Genomic DNA, 14,233 nt, shown 5'->3' on the forward strand with positions numbered 1-14,233 from the left:
AGAGCAAACAGGGAAGTCATTTGACTTGAGCCTCACGTTCATAAACTTTATACATACTCTCTCTCACTCACTCACACATATACATACATACACACATATAATATCTTGTTCAAATAAGGTTATATATTTCTGGAAGGATTATCCCTATTTAGACTATGTTGATCTTATAAATCCTATAATCATCTTGCAACTACAATTTTATTTTATAAATGTGTCAAAAGCTTAATTTGTTATACAAAACACTTATAATATACCATTTATATATTTTTACCCTAACAGTAAATTTGCCAAGCCTCTCTTAATCCTTCAGAGCTCTGGTCATTTTCATTTTCTGTGAAGTATCTAATTTCTCTACTACTAAATTAAGGACATAAACTAGTCTGTTGCAAGCATTATGTTAGTTGACCCAACAACTCAAGTATAAGACATAAGTACTTCAGAAAAAGAATCAATATTCAGTAAATACAGAACATTGATAATTATCTGACAAAGAATTTCTTTTGAGAACTTATAAAGAGTATCTACAAATCACCAATGATAGTAGGCAACTCAATTAAATATGGCCCAGTAACTCAAGCAGATAACTTTAAAAAGGTAAGTGTAGCCAGACAGTGGTGGCGCACGCCTTTAATTCCAGCACTTGCGAGGGTGAGGCAGGCGGATTTCTGAGTTCGAGGCCAGCCTGGTCTACAAAGTGAGTTCCAGGACAGCCAGGGCTACACAGAGAAACCCTGTCTCGAAACAAACAAACAAACACCCCAAAAATACAAAAATAAAAAGGTAAGTGTACAAACTTCCTCAGAACATCAATCCACACTCATTAGAATAGGTGCTATCAGAAGAGTAGCAGGGCTGACATGGCCGTAAGTAGTAGAAACCCTCATGCTCTCCTAAGGAAACAAAAGCATCATGTTCTAGAGAATGGTCTGACAGTAGTCAGTGCATTTTAAGTATGCAGTGCAGAAGGTATCAGTAGCCCAAGTTACTAGGAACTCAGAAAGAAAAATAACAGATTTACAACAGAAAACAAGTTTACTTGAAATTTAATGCAATGAATGTATATCTAGCCACTAACACAGATTTTGGATAAGAGGCTGGTAGCATTTAAGCACAGGTTAAGTGGTGTAGCCACTAAAGGCAGAAAAAGATCTGAAAGCTAGAATCGGCATATCTGCAGGCACAGAGAGGGAACTACAGGGAAAGTAGAAGATCAAACAGCAAAGGGACAGATGGGACTTGTAAACATGTTCATGTGGGGACTACTTCGACTATGGTAAAATGTTCTTTCTCAGAACCACATTTTAAAACCCATGGATAGATATAAGAAACTAACTCTACTGAAATATAGTTTGAAATGAAAAACAACTGAGGTAATTATACAGCATTCTTCCATATATTATAATATAAGATCTAATAATAATCTAGTATTTATCACAAGTTAAAAGTAATGATAATGTGATTTAAAAGACATTGCGTCATAAAAGTATCTATGATATATATTACTAAATAGGTATTAAAACTCACAGTTGTTTTAACTGTCTACATTTAAAGGTGAAGATGTTAAAATTCTAACTGGGCTAGTTGAAAATAAACTGTTATTAGTTTTCTTCCATTCAAATTCATGAGTCAATTAAATTATACCTATGAATTTGGGGGAAATATGTAAATCTCTATGCTACGAAGCCTGGAGCTAGGAAGAAAAAATGAAAAGGACATAAAAATGTGACAAAGTACAACAGAAGTCATAAAACAAATGAGTAAAATAATCAATAGTCTTATATTTCCAATGTAAAACTAGTATATTAATTTCCTCCCATCTACAAAGAGATCAAAGAACAGTTTGTTAAAGAAAGGAAGTTAGAAAAGATTCAGAAACTTCTAAATCTTTTCAGAAAAGAAAACAAATCTTCAAAAATCTATTCAAACCAGGAATCTGATAACTGCAACCCAATGATTTTATTTTTCTATATCCTCAGACCCAGACATTCCACTCCCATTCTGCTTTATCCAGCTTGTACTTGCTACACAACAAGCAAATTAATGTATTCTATTATCCACGACAAGTTCTGAAGAGGCAATATATATAATAAATAGCCTAGGTCTCTTCAGCTAGTCTAACTGCTATTGTAAAGTAAGATACTTAGGAGGACACTGGACAGAAGATGTGAACTATTCTCTTCATAGTGAGGAGTGGCTTGGCAATTTGCTCAAAACTACATTAGCTCAAGACTCATTATGTCTACACATAGAGTGTAGAGAAAATGTGACTAGAAAGTACTCACAATGCTGGATCACTTCTAGTGATAGCCTATTTGTTTCCTGCCCCAATCTCTGACCAACAAATTCCTTTCCTACCATAGCCATCTTCAGAAAAGGTTATTTCTAGAAGTGCCACAAATGTCAGGGTAATAAGTAATGGGTAAAACTTACCTGCTCTAACAAACAATGGTATTCAACACCTGGGCTACTTACAGGAAAGACAAAACCAAGTACAATGTTGTGCTTTAAAAGTAGTGAATGTGGGCCAACAGGGGTTTAAAAATGTCTATTCTAAACAAGTTAAGTTTAATGACTACTACAGAAATTAAACATACTGTTCACATACTCCTCACAACAAACAAACAAAAAAGCAAACAAGCCAAGAAACCCCATGTGCACTGTTCAATTGCTGCAGCAGCTGAAAGGATACAGTGAGGCCTAATACTCAACTATTTCTGTGCTTGCTTTTGTCTACAGAGCATCTGCCAATAACACCCTTCCAAACACTGCTTCCTGAACTTACCATTTTCAGTTGTGAATGGTATAAGACCCCAGATAAAGGCAAACAACTACTGACAAGTCTTTTTAAAAAGAGATGCAAGGACACAAAGCTATATATTAACTAAAGCTTGCTTTTTGTTTTTATGAATATAGATACTAAAAATCAAGTATCAAGGCTCTTTTATGATCATAATCTGCTACTTTTTAGTCCTAGCTACTTAGAGGCTAAAGCAGGAGGCTAAGCATTCAGAACCAGTGTGGCACACATAAAAGACCCTTTTCTTAACTTAAGGGGTGGGGGCAGGTGAAATGGAGGGATGGGGGGAGGTGAGAGAAAAGAGAAAAACAGAGTAAAGAAAATACAGAAAAAGGACACACACAAACACACAAACACATTGATATTAAAATAATAAAAAAAGGCTACACATCTGAGAATGTGGGGGCATTCTAGAAGATCTGGAGGGAGGGAAGGGAAGGAAGCAAATGATGTAATTATATTTTAATTCCAAAAACAGAAAATTTAAAACAAATTTAAAAAAATTAAAAATCCCCACAGTCCATAGAAAAATAAAGACCAAATATTTCTCACTTCCACAGTAACAAATGCTCAGTGAAGTCACTGAAAGGAATTATTTTAAAAGTACTTAATACAGGGCTGTGTGGATTGCTCTGGTGCTGTTTGTATTTTGATGCTAATTCTGCTTCAAGAGGGGCTGCCCCTGGAGGAGTGGATCACTGTACTCAGGTGATTTCGTGACCCTTCTTCCCATTTTAACTGGTCAAATAAAGGCTAGAGCCTGTGATTGGGCAGTGGAAGGGAAAGGTGGGGCTAGAGGTTCGAGAGAGGGGAGAGAGGAAGGAGAAGAGGAGACTGAGGAGACAGAGAAAGATGGAGGAAGACAGCAGAATCACGTAGCCTGGAGAAGCTGCAAGTAGCAAGGGATCTCAGCTGGGGAGTAGAGCATGCAGTAGTGTGTCTGCTCAATCTAGGCGTGCAGCTTACAAACATTATATCTGAGTTGTGTGTTCTTTCTACGAGCTTATTGGGGTTGGAGATTTACTGCAACAAATGGTTTACAGGTTGGTGGTTCTGAATCTATAAGGAAAGAAGTTAGCAGCCAAAAATTTCATTATACAACACATGCCTTTTTCCACTGGTTACTCATTGAGTTCACCACTTATTACTGTGCTATGGTAAGCATTTTTCGTTCTTTCATTATTCTATGCGTTCTTAAAATTGGGGTTTTTCTGTGGAGAGCTACTCTTTCTTCCTCGTTTATTTATTCACTTACATGCTATCGGTACAAAAAAACCCCATGCATCCTTATTTTACTAAGAAGGCCATCAGATAAAAATTTAATAGTTATTATTTTAATTCTGACAATATTTTAACTCTGCCATCAATAGTCCTTTCTATTTTAATTCTTTTTTTCTTCATTATTCACTATATACTCCCTCCGCCCCTGTACCTTCTCTCCTCCCAGTCCCACTTATTTTAATTCTTTTACTGAGCACTTCCTTAATTATTTGAAACAAAAACAAGCTCCAAAAGCTAGTTTATCTTGTGTTTTTCCATCTGAAGCAATGAAAACAAGCACTTGATTTGAAGCTTTGATTCTTTCCACAGAACTGTCAGTGTATTTCCATGTAAATAGAAGGTCTGTAGGGAGCATCTTACATAACCCCTGAATCCATGTACACACTGTTGTAGGAAGCGTGTGTTATGGGACGTATTGGCTGCAATTATAAGCATGGGTAACTTACTTGTTTCAAAGTTTGGGGTTGAGAAGTCAATAAACTACAAGATAGTGTGCGTGGGTTATAGTTGTAACATATAACCAGCCAACAGAAAATATTAAATTATGCCAAATAGCTCAAAGTTACATGAAAATTTAAAATGGAGAGAGAGTAATTTTCTCTTGTTGGTCACATTAAAAAAGGTCAGAATTAATTAAATCATAAGAATTTTGAGTTCCTTACATAAATAATTTAGCCAAATAAGAGAAAGCTAAAACTAACCAGTCTCTTAAGACTCCAAAAATAGATATTCCTTTAAAATGGAACGTAAGCTGTAAGATATGAAAACTTCGTGTTACAGCATTTGTAACAAACACCACTACTATGAAGATTGCGCTGACAGAATCTTATGTAAAGGTAAGCAATGGAAAACTGTGGCTCTGTGTATTGCCTACTACTGCAAAAAAGAGGCTTCTCTGATGAGGGATGAGAGAGCATAACAGTGCGACCAATGTGCAGAGAATGTGCAGACTATGAAGGGCTCAGCTTGAGTTATACTTTTATGTTTCACATTTCCACTAAAGTTCATAGGACACACATGCACACACATGCGCATGCGTACACACACACACACACACACACACACACACACACACACACACACGTATACTATTACTTCCCAGCATCTTGTGACTACTGGGATGCTAAGGACTTCCAGCACACTTACACTTGGTGATACAGAGCTTGTGATGGATGCGGGAATATAATTTTCCACACTTTTATCATACCTAGAGTTGATACAAAACTATTGTTTTACCCTGAAATGATTTGGGGATTTCTAAATATAAAAGTTAAAAGTAAATTTTTATATAAAAATTAAAGCCAGTAAAGACTCCACTTTTAACAATAGATATTTCTGAAAGATAAAAAACAATCATATTAGTGTACTGTAATTGTTCATGTAGAAATGAATAATATCAGAAATTGAATATGAAAATTTCATGTTACAGCATTTACAACAAAACACTAATTCTATGAAAAATTCACTGACAGAATCTAATTTTTATCCTGGGGTAGAAAACAAATTATGAACTAATGCTATTAACATAAATTAATGATTTTTACAAATTCAAAAAAGAACTAAGTACATAATTACCAATATCAAATAATTCATGTAGATTCAGATTTTTGGTTTTGTCCAATTACTGCAAAACAGCCTGTTTATATTAGATATATCATTAATGTTTTTAAATTAATTTGTTTTTCCAACTTTTAAAATGAATTGTTTTAAAATGTATTTTAATTATAAACTAATATACTTCAGTGTGATGTTTAATAATCCCCAAGGAGAGTCATTAGCAGAGCTTTCTGATTGTTGAGCTATGCTGCCTAATATGAGCAGTATCCACAGGCAACTGGATAAAAACTCAGTTCTTTAATTTTTACCGTTTTAGGTGCTGACCAGAAAGTTGGCTCCAGATTATACTGTACTAAACAATATAGACTATTTCAATCATGACAGAAAAATGCTATCTGGCCAGAAATTATAATGCATACCTATAAATCTAGCAGGAGGGAGTTGGAGACAAACTGAGCTCAAGATTATGTCTTACTGGATGGATCACACTGCTGTAGGGCACATATTCAGTCGTTGTCCCTCACCTACACCTTTATTGCTGTGCTGACAGTTGAGCCAGGATGTCCCTCATGCCAAGAGTTTTCTATCATTTTGCCCCATCAAAGAATTCAACTGATTACCATTAAAACCCTTAAAATAAAAATGTATTTATTGCCAGACCAGAATAGAAGTTTCATGTTAAAATCCACATTACTACTCATTAAAAAATTGTAAAATCATGGACTCATGTCTGACTTTGTATGGATCACTTTTTTGTTTTCTTTTCTCCCCTCCCACTCCCATGCCCCAGGTAGGGTTTCTCTGTATGATAAAGCCCTGGCAGTTCTGGTCACACTCATTTTGATCAGGCTGCCCTTGAACTCAGAGATCTGCCTACCTCCGCCTCTTGAGTGCTGGGATTAAAGTTGTGCGCCACCATGACTGGCTGTGTGCATCATTTTAAAAAGATCCTCAACAGACTGGAGTGTGTATTATCAGGTGAGCAAAGTACCTATCGCTAAGTGGAAAAGATATGCAATTTGATTTTATGGTGTCATGATTTTGGTGGCCTATAATTTCTTTGGACCATAGAATATAGATACTAAAAATCAAGTATCAAGGCTCTTTTATGATCATAATCTGCTACCTTTTAGTCCTAGCTACTTAGAGGCTAAAGCAGGAGGCTAAGCATTCAGAACCAGTGTGGCACACATAAAAGACCCTTTTCTTAACTTAAGGGGTGGGGGGAGGTGAGAGAAAAGAGAAAAACAGAGTAAAGAAAATACAGAAAAAGGACACACACAAACACACACACATTAATATTAAAATGAAAAAAAGGCTACACATCTGAGAATGTGGGGGCATTCTAGAAGATCTGGAGGGAGGAAAGGGAAGGAAGCAAATGAAGTATTTTAATGATATAATTATCTCTGTAGAATTTATTTTACTATACAGAACAGCTGCTATATATTTAAATTTATCTATACTTGCCAGTTAATACTCAGAGTGAAAACATATGCTACAAGGAAAAAAATTAAATATCTCTTTATTGGGTGAGGCAAGGGACACTTCTAGCCACTATTTGCAAGTTTAATAATTCAGTATCTAAGCACCAAGACATAATAGAAAGCCAGGAATGCCACTTAAACTTGTAATCGCAGCATCTGAAAAGCTAAAGTAGAAGTTCAAGGCCATTCCAGGCCATAAAGTAAATTCCAGGACAGTCTGGGCTATAGTGAGATTCTTATCTCCAACAAAACAAAGACATAATGTAAGAGTATATCTAGAAAACAATTTGGCCGTTTTCTCCTTTGTAACTCTTCTATATTTAGTTTTCTCTTAAAATAAGACAAATGTTTATTTGATAGAACAGGCAGGTGCAGGAAAACTGAACCTTGTTCTTACCATACTGGCAAATAATACAATTAAGCCAGAAGTAAAACTTACATCTTTAACAATGAAAGACAAGTAAGATCCCCTTGGGATAGGATACCACTGATCTGAAAATATTTCCTGAGAGTGAGGTCAGCACAGCAGCATACTTTATTGGCTTCTTTCCCCTTGAGCTATCAAAAATTGTGGTATTCTAGTGATTCAAGTTATTTTACTTACTGAAGAATAATTTCCCCATTAAACTTAATTTGCTTTGTGTTGTCTTAATAAATGTTTTCATAGCAGTGAGCCAATATCTATCAGTGTAAAGAATGCTTTCAAAGAAATTTGATGTTCCATCATTATTTGCTCTTTAGTAATTCCACTTGCCAAATGTAAGTAAAATTTTCAGCTCTTTATTAAAATTTGAGCCACCCTGTCATACAAATGTAATTTGATTGGAAAGCTCTACCTTCATGGCAGTCATCAAAACATGGTTAAGAGTCCACAGGGTGCCTGGACCAAGCCAGTAGGTAGGAGGGTTGGATTTACTGTCCTGTACAGTTTCATGTATCCATCTACACTGCCAACGGAGCTCACAATGATGAGAATGATCTCCACTTTGCGATCATAAATGAGAATATTTGAGATGGTTCCAATGTCCTCCGTGGACATTGCTGATGCCCAGTTCACAGATGTATTTCTACACTTCAAGTGATGATGAGGCTAAGAAACTGTCTCTTTGTATCACTAGATTGTTTACTTTCTCATTCCGTTTCTTTCTTCATTTGTAGGAATTTGAAATGCTGTTGGTAAACAACTCAACAAATTCAGATTCAAAATCCTAGTCCCTGCCTGTCACAGATCAACCAGCCTGGCTGCAAGTTATAGATTATAAAACCTTCCTTTTGAAGGATGCTATAGACTTTATAGCATTGATAAGCTTTCTAATTTCCAAATTCTTGAAAATTGTCTATTTCTGATACAAAGATACTTTTGTATCAAATATCTGTACTCCATATTCCTTTATTTCCTGAATCCTGCATGACTTTATAGATTAATGTTTTCCTGATGATTGGACACTTTCATTTTATCAGCATTCTGAGAATCCTTTATTCTATAGAAAAAAACCTTAATTACTCCTTTAAATACACAAATGACCCATGAACAACATTCTCTTGATGGCCACTGACCACTGTTGGGCTTTTCTGTGAGGTATTTGCATAAATCTATAATTCTGTTTTCTATTTCCACTAGATTCCCATCTGGTATCTGCATGTTTTCAAGGCTAACCATCTGAGCACTCACTGTACAACTAATTGGTGTGCTCTTCCCTGGGGTGGAGCACATACTCCAAGCTTTCTTCAAGTAACTGTAGTCCCATGTGTGGTTGAGGGATCATGGGTCTTTATATACCCAGTTTAGCATGTTATTTTGATCATAATTCTACTTTATTAGTCTGATCTAACAGTCCTACATTGCAGTGTTACATGTGACGTTCTAAAGTTTTGTGTCATATTACAGCAAATACCAGAGATGAGAGCATAATGCCCATACATTTTTGCTTTGTTTTTTGATAGGGTTTCTCTCTGCAGCTTTGACTGCCCTGGAACTTGCTCTGTAGACTAGGCTGGCCTCAAACTCAGAAAAATCACCTCCTTCTGTTTCCCCAGTTCTGGGATGAAAGGTGCATTATCAACTCCTGGCTAGTGTATGCACATCTTTTTATTTATTAAAGTGTTTATTTAAATTATATATAAATTGAATGACTAGAATAGTAGCTCTTTTCATTAGCTGTAGGTTCCATATCCCTAGATTCAAGGTATGGATAAAAAAAATTCATGAAAAATTATATCAAACATGTACAGATATGTTTCTTTCCATTATTTCTTAAGAACAGTTTAACAACTACGTATACTGAATTATAATTTCTAAGTTATTCAGAAATGTTTATTGAAGGAAGGAAATACATATAAAGATATATGTAGATTATGCAAATATTGTACCACTTTATGAGACATGAGCAAGTAGGAAGTTTGGCATCTGCAGGGTCCTACAACAAGTCTCTCATGGATAACAAGAAATAACTCTTTCCTTCTTTCCTTTTTGCTATCTCTCTAGATATAAAGAAGCATACACATATATAACTCGATGAATGGCTAATATACTATGCAATATATTAGGCAGTACTTATTATATAAAGGACTAAAACAAAATACTAAAAAATTCTTAGTCCCTAAAGTTCAGAATTTATGAAGATTAATATTCTCAGTTGGAAGATTATTTTGGAGAGGAAAATTATTCTTAAAAATTTCTTAAATATCCTACAAGTATTGTTACATTACTTAAATTCTACAACTTAAAAATTATTGTATATTATGAAACACATTTTCATACGGTGATGATTATATTCTATTTACAGAAATCACTACAGTTTATGTGGAATATAGAACCTAAAGCTAATAAAAGATTAGTTAAATTATTTATCACCCATTTGTGGTCCCTACCAAGTGGATTATAGCTGTGTAGAAGAGTGAATCAATTCCTACATGATACAGATTTTAATTAGTTATGCCTTCTTCATTCAGAAATGTATATATACTTCATACTCCATTTTGTATAAGATAACGGGGTTTAGGAAATCTAGCAAATTTAACATTTGTGTGGAAATAATATAAGAACAGGCTTAAGCCTCTGAGAAAATAGAACGTTTCTTCCTTCAAAGAGGATTTTAAATGTATCAGAAAAGAGAAGTGTGAAATGGCATGTATGTAACAGGATTTCAGTTGCCTTTAATTAATAGTACTAAACAGTAAAACACAGGACAAGATTTTTAAGTATAATAATTATGCCTTTGCACTAAAAATAAAACTAGTGTCAAAATTTAAAACATATTTTTATTGTTTTAAAATTTATTTTCATATTAGAACAAATGGAAGTGAGTGGACCTGACAAAGTTTGTTCCAAGAAATACCAAGTAGGAAGTGTCTTTTCAACAGACCTGGGTATATCAGTTGGCTATACAAAGAACCCAAAACACAAAGTAGGTTTTAAAATCTACCATTTCCTGGGAAACTGGAGAGGAAAGACTCATTCACTTATACACCATAAGTCTATGTGTAATAATAGGGAAAGAATTAAAGAAAACAGCATCAATACTATACTAATTTCTGGTGCTATGCAGGAAAGGGATCTAATGGCATAGGAAAAGAGATGTAGGAGATGAAAAGTAGGACCTGACCTGAAACTCCTGTGTCAAATGTAGTATCTCCTGTCTGTCATGTGGGCTATTAGGGGTTTAGTAGTATCTCCTGTCTGTCATGTGGGCTTTAGAGTTGAAGCAGCCTAAGGTGGTGTCCTCGGCTCTGGCCCCATCACAGCTGGGGATGTAGCTTAGAATGTAGTGCTTACCTCATATGCTCAAGGAGCTTGTTTAGTTTCCATCACTAAACAAAAATAAAGTCTAAAAACAGGAGAAGTAAAGAAAAGGGTACAGTGGGCATCTTAGGGTTGGTTTTTAAGGTTACTTTTGTATTGTATAATATCCAAAGTCTCTTATTTTTATCTCCCTATCTTACTTTTCAGGGATTCTAAGTGTACCTATAAACACACACACACACACACACACACACACACACACACACACACACACACTTTATTTGACAATTATAAGAGTGTGGCTATAGATATGGCGAAAATAAGATGAAAAATATTTTCATGAACATAACTGAATGTGAATAGTAGTATGTAGATTGCTTTATTGCAGTAGTTTCTTGAAAGTAAAAGTGCAACCCATATAAAGGAAATTTAAAATATGACACAATGATATCATAAATAAATAAACACCATGGAAAAGAAATTTTATGGCCTAAATGAGCCATGTCAATTTATAGTAACATAAAGATGCTTAAATTTAAATAAAAGCAATGTAAGCACATAAATAACTAAATTCCTAAGAAATCATATGTTCTATATAAGTCCTAACCTATCTTTAGTGAACTCAAAGACATGGAAAGCTTGACATGTAAAATGTGGCTATTATTAAGTTTAAGGGGAATGTGTTGATTAGTAGAGCTTTCAATCAACCAATCAAATCCATCATTAAGTTTTTTCTTGAGGGACCATATGCCATACCAGAATAATAGTTAAGTGGTTCTAGGGATGTATGGAATAAAAAGTAAAACAGGAAAAACAGTTTGATGAGAGATATTTTCATTTTATCATATATTTACCAATATGATTAAGCTAATACGTACATATTTTATCTAATTTAGGCAAGCTTAATACTTTAGGTGATCAGAGAATGTGAACCTAAAATCTAAAATATAATTTAGTTTATATGATAACATTTGACGAGGCCATTTGTAACTATAGGATTGTCTTTATGTACATAAAAAATCTGAATACATGCATATATGTGTTTATACATATATACACATAATTTTAAAATATAATCTAAAAAAATAAAGTTAAAAAAAAAGAAAAACAAACAAACAAACTGACTAAGGGTTAAGGATATAGCTCATTGGTAGATTACCTGCCTAGCATAGGTAGGGTCTTGGGATTGTATCCTAGTACTACAAAGACAAATCATATTGAAACCATGGGTTGTTATTCATACTACATATAGGTACTAAATACTTTACTTCTTTAAATAAAACAAATGAAGCACCAATACCACTAAATACCTAGAAAAACTTAGATAACTGAACATAATTTATTAATAACTCATTCATGCAAGAAATATCTTCTCAGAAGAGGCTTTAATTACGGAGGAGGGAGAAAGACTAATACAGAAGAAGGAGGGGAAGGTAAAATGACAATAAATGTATCAGAAAAAAAAAATCACAAGGTTTCATAGATATGTAAGTTTATAAATGATCCTTGTGTCTGTGTACAGATATACATACACAGTTTAATGAACTTTTCATCTGAATCGACAGTGCTCTCCATAAGTCACAGACTAACAGAACCCCTAACACCAGACCTGAGAATCCCCCTTTGGGTTGTTGGTCAGGGCTATTTTCAAGAGAATCCCAAGACATAGGCTATTGCTGTTGTTCATGGCCGCCTCCAAAAGGTTCAAGTATGTTCCAATTGCTGAGAATACCATGTACTTTGGACACAAGACCCAGAGGATTTGAGTTGGTTCTAACATGAAGCCTCCTGCCTAAGGACTAGCACTGATGGTACCAGAATTATGGGTCCCACTCGTTGTTACTTTGCCTAGCTGCTATGTTAGGAGCTGTGCCTCATTTTCTATGCAGAACCCTGAAAGCTTAAGTTGCCTTTCCTACCATGAAAGACTGAAATTTTCTGAAACAGTGAATCAAATAAGCCTGCCCTCTCAAGTAGCTCTGTCACTGAAATGAGAAAAGTAACTAACACAGGCACAAAAGACTATAATGTTCAATCTTATTTGATGACATAATTAATCCAAATATTAATAGTCTATATTTATCATTAACATAACCCTGAAAATCCTTAGAAATACAACACATAAGTTCAAATAGAAAATTAAAGTTTTACTTTACATTTTAGTAAGATGATCAATATCAACCTGTTGCACACAGGAAGTGGCAAAGTAACAATACTACCACTGTCAAAATCCAAAATATTTAAAAATGATCAAATTAGGGACAATTTTAGAAAACAAAAGCTTCATCAACATCTTAGTTGCTACTCTAAAGACACATGTATTTCCTGTCTTTAAAAACACATTTATTGTCTATTATCTCAAAGTATAGTTAATTATATTTTTTCAAAAGTGACAAACTAATTGGCTAACAGAGTTAATACTATTAAAAAGTATTATTTCCTGTCCTCATTTTGGTTAAATCATACTGGAAAATTTTCTAAAATGGTCCTATTGAAGGAAAATAATAAAACAGCAACAACAAAACAAAACCCTAGGTAAATTCAGAAAATGGTGATGTATTACACAAAGAAAGGAAATTACCAAAATAAGACCTGATATAAGGCAAAAGTGCTATACTAATAAGACTCTTTTATTTAAAATCTCCACAATTTTCAAAAGATCTTGAAGAAAACTAAGACATTCCCAAAGTGAGAGGTCACTAAATATCCAGTGACACTCACCCAACTACTGGTAGGAGGCCTCCTGGAAACCCAGATGCTTGAAACAGTTGAAAGAGCACCAAGTTCTTTACTGAGTACTCTTTAAAAAAAAAGCAATGGAGAATAGGGTAACTTCATATTATAAAAAAACCTGAATGCTATTAATATTGACAATTTTACTTACTATCAGTATAAATGTCTCAAAGGAAGAATAAGGAATAGTGAATTCCAAAGTAAACAAAATTATGCTGCATGTGTGTTAATTTTAATTTTTAGTGATACAGGTCTAACATTTAAGTATTGTAAACACACCAGCAGAATAACTTTTCTAAATTATTATGTTATAAATTGTAAAAGAAAATAAGATATTGTAACATTAGCTTCCTAAAAACTGTGAAGAAATATACTTTTAAAAGATAATACAAATTCATTAACACACAGGAGAAGGCTTTTATTTTTAATTACTTCAATTTTTTAAAAATGTAGTTCTTTAGGTCTTTTAATTATACTAGTGATTTCTGTAATAAGGATTCTCATAATTGAACACAAAACTTCAAATATTAATAACTAAATGAAAGAATCAAAAGTGAATAGTATTTTTAATATTACTGTTTAATATTGTTAAAATATGAAGTTATCAATTTAGCAGAAAATATATGCTAGAACCTA

At 34.0% G+C, this 14,233-nt stretch overlaps 1 protein-coding gene and 1 pseudogene across 9 annotated transcripts in view; both read right to left on the reverse strand.

Moving 5' to 3' along the window:
* Lcorl (ligand dependent nuclear receptor corepressor like) overlaps positions 1-14,233 on the reverse strand; it is a 144,971-nt gene that overhangs the window by 67,680 nt on the left and 63,058 nt on the right. The gene's annotated exons all lie outside the window — the stretch shown is intronic.
* Positions 7,906-9,023, reverse strand: LOC110330813 (annotated as a pseudogene).

This window comes from Mus pahari, chromosome 13 (genome assembly GCF_900095145.1).
Source record: "Mus pahari chromosome 13, PAHARI_EIJ_v1.1, whole genome shotgun sequence".
Taxonomy (NCBI): Eukaryota; Metazoa; Chordata; class Mammalia; order Rodentia; family Muridae; genus Mus; species Mus pahari.